This window comes from Carlito syrichta, unplaced genomic scaffold (assembly GCF_000164805.1).
Source record: "Carlito syrichta isolate Samal-C Ts95f unplaced genomic scaffold, Tarsius_syrichta-2.0.1 Scaffold314118, whole genome shotgun sequence".
NCBI classification, from domain to species: Eukaryota; Metazoa; Chordata; class Mammalia; order Primates; family Tarsiidae; genus Carlito; species Carlito syrichta.
Window position 1 is genome coordinate 420,596 of NW_007258214.1, and position 3,757 is coordinate 424,352.

Here is a 3,757-nt window from a genome sequence, read left to right on the forward strand (position 1 = left end):
AGTGAGGGCAGACAGGATGGTGACGAGGCAAGCAGGTTGGTGGAGGGTGACTATTCGGAAGGATGATGGGTGGGTAGGTAGAGTGGATAGACAGGACGCCTGGGCAGGCAGGAGGATGGACAGGTGGATGGATGACTGTCTGGATGGTGGATGGATGGCTGGCTGGGTGGGTGAATGGCCAGTACACGGGTGGGCAGTTAAATGATGAACAGAGAGATGAATAACTGGATGGGTGGAGGACACCGTGACGGATGGATGGTAAGTGGACAGACGACTGGGTGGATAGGTGGGGGATGAACAGAGGACAGAAGGAAGGAACAAACAAGCAGGAGGAAGGGACGGAAGCCCCAGAAAGACGACTGTGGGGAGTCAGGGGGGCTGGTGGTGACCAAATCGTGTCATTTCCATACTCAGACTGCCCCCTGAAGTGAAGAAAATCTCAACTCCGCCTACATGGTGAGAAATAAGGCCCTGCATGACTCGCCCACCCTGCTGGTGTGCCTCTTACGAAGGCTCTCTTACTGTGCTTCAGCCACACCCGCCATCTTTCCCTTCTTGAAAACACCAGACTCCTTTCTGCCTCAAGGCCTTTGCACTTGCTGTTCCCTCTGCCTGGAAATACCCTTCCTTGGCTCTTATGTGCCTGTTCCCTTCCATCCTTCAGGTCTCAGCACAAATTTCTCCCCCGCAGAAAAGCCTTCCCTGACCATCTCATCAAAACGTCCCCTATCCAACCCATCACGTCTCTGTTTTCCTTCCTTTTCTGCACCTACAGCTGTCTGAAGTTATCTTGTTGACAGATGCATGCATGTGTTTACTGGTCCCTCCCCCAACCAGCATGTCATCTCCACTCGATGAGAGACTTCTGTCTGTCTCATCCATGGTACCACCCCAGCACCTAGAGGCAGGCCCGCCTCACAGCAGGGCTCCAGAATCACTTATTGACCACATTAATGGATGATCTGGGGCCACCGGGAAGTCTCGGAAAGTTGTTACACAAGCACTCTTGGCCAGAGGACGCCAGGCAGCTTCCCTGACTTCAAAGTGACTGCCGGGAGTAGGCTCAGCTGGGCCCCTGGGTCCTGGGTCCTGGGTCCTGGGAGCAGTCTGGGGTTCAGCACGGAGCTCCACCCACTCAAAGTCAGCAGGAAAAGGGAGAGCCTGGCCAGGGCTGCTTCCGCGAGGCAATCTGTGTTCAATGAAAGCAGGTGGCATCTGGCCAGGGCTCCGCTTATCGAAACCAGCTGTCCTGCCAGGGCTGGGGAGCAGGGCTATTTTTAGCTTCCCCATGCTGGGCTGAGCAGAGACCTGGGGTGTAGGTAGTGGCTGTGCTGAGGCATCAGAGAGCCCGGCTAGAGGCAGAGGCAGAGGGGAAACGAATCTCTTTTGTGGGACCGGAGCCCCAGGTGGGGAAGGGACTATTCTGGGCCCTATCCACCCCCAGTTCTAGTCCTCAAGACCCCACAGAGACAGCGCGCAAGCTGCCAGCACGGGAGGAGGTAAGCAGATGTTGATGTGCCCACTCTCGGAAGCTAGAGGCCGGCACCTGGCCGCCAGCTGTCCAGGGGGGGCCACTCTGGCAAGGACTGGCAGGCCCGTGGCCAGGATGGAGGGACAGGAAGTGTCCCACAGCAGCTGCTGGGGCAGAAGAAGACAGCCCTGAGGACAGCAACTTTGTCCTATGTTTCTGCTCAAGTTGGATCTTGCCACCTTCTTGGGGATCAAGGAGGGTTCACGGCTTGCTGGGCAAACGTGGACAAATTGCTGACCCTCTCTGGGCCTCCACAGGGTGCATCTGGCAAGTGGCTCACTTAGGGATCTTCAGGATTTAGGAGGTAAATTTTTACTCACGAAATCCTCAGCTGGGATCCAGTTTGCAAAACCCAATGAAACTCATCTCCAAGGCAGGTACTTCAAACTCTTATAAACAGGCTGAGAAGGCGGAGGGAGACTGTGCCCAACCAGCCAGTGCCCGCCACACCCAGGCCAGCCACCACCCTTCCGTGCTGCCTACCATGGCTGCAGGGACGAGGCAGCGTCTAACAACCCTTCGAGAGAAGGCGGAAATCCGGCATTTCCTATGAAATCCCCCAATAGTTAAATCCAACATTTTCTAAAACACCACGGAGGCCAAGGAAAACACGTCTGCGAATTGTACTGGGTCAGGGTGCACTGTGTGTCACCGTGGGGGTACCGGGAAGCGTGTCTGGACAGGGGGACCAGCACACATGAAGGCCCTGTGTAAGAAGTCAAGTTAGGAAACCGGCAACCTTGGAGGGAGCAACAGCAAGGTCGACTTCTAGGAAGACACAGCTCAGACCAGGTGGGTTGAGCTGGGGACACAGGGGAGGGCAGCCCAGCTTGATGGGAGTTTGAGGCTCAGAGGCAAGACGAGCCAAGCAAGGATGTGTCCGTTTCTTCCCTCCTTCCTTCGTGGCCCCTAGAATCATTCACCCAGGGAACATTTATTTCACCTTCCACATGCCAAGGTCAAGCCTAGGCACAAGGCATACACAAGGATGTCTATGGTCTCCCTGAGAAAGTCGCCTGTGCTGAGGCCCAACGGACTTTCTACCACCCACCACAAGAAGCCCCTCTTTCCTGCCCAACTCCCCATGGGCCGTGAGCCCCAAGCAGACAGGGACTAGGCGTGCGCTACTCAGCCCTGTGATCCACAGCTCAGGGACGCTTTCCAAAGATGGTGGCGCCTGACACATGCTTACCCATCCGCCAGTGCACGCGCTCGTCCTGCACCAGCATACAGGGTGAGGCAGCACGGCTGCTTCCATCCGGGGCCTCCACTCTGGCAGGCATCATACTGAATTATGTCTAATCTCTGTCAAGGGTGAAACCAAAGGCCTTTTCCTTCCAGGTAGCCTTTCCTGACTGCCCCTGCCAGACACACCTTGTCACCTGGTTCCCTGAGCTCTGACAGCTCCTCTGGAGTGCTTGTGCTGGGACTGTGTGATGAAGAATTACATCCTCATCTCACTCCCCTACAGAGATTCAGCGGGTTCCCAGAGCACCTAGAATGAAACCTGAATCCCTGACCAAGGATCTGCCTGACGTGGCCCCTATAGAGCCCTGTGGCCTTATCTTCCACCGCTCTGGCCACTTCCTACCTCCAGCCACAATGGCCTCCTTGCTGTTCCTCCATCACTCACAGCCCACCTTGGGGCCTTTGCACCTGCTGTTCCCCCAGCCAGAAATGCTGTTCCCCACATCCTCTCATGGCTGTCCCTTATCATTCAGATCTTGGTTCAAATGTCAGCTCCCCTAGAGGCCCTCCTGCCCACCCTGGCTGAACCAGCCCCCGTTTCCTCTCCTCCTGACATCCCCCTACGTATTTCCTTACAGCTCCCTGAAGTTCCCTTCATCTTTGTTTACTTTTCTGTCATCTGAGTCCTCCACTGCCAAGTTATCTCCATGACAACAGGGATTTTGTCTGTCCTATTCCCTGCTGGTTCGCGGTAGGGTAAACACTGAGAGAACACACAAATGAATGAATGAATCTATTTTGTGTCCCCAGCTAATCTGAAGGCAGAGGCCACATTCCTCTGGTGGTGTCCTCTACATTAATATACAGACCTTATTCCCTGCTTTTAGAATGCAGCATCTAGGCCGGGCTCAGTGGCTCAGCCTGTAATCCTGCACTTTGGGAGGCCGAGGTGAGTGAATTGCCTGACCCCACGGGTTCGAGACCCACCTGGGCAACTTGGAGAGACCTCAACTCTACAATAAATCAAAAAGTCAGCCA

General features: G+C 55.3%; 1 protein-coding gene across 1 annotated transcript in view; it reads right to left on the reverse strand.

The window, feature by feature from the left end:
• The window catches only part of PREX1 (phosphatidylinositol-3,4,5-trisphosphate dependent Rac exchange factor 1), a 137,142-nt gene that overhangs the window by 51,449 nt on the left and 81,936 nt on the right, over positions 1-3,757 (reverse strand). The gene's annotated exons all lie outside the window — the stretch shown is intronic.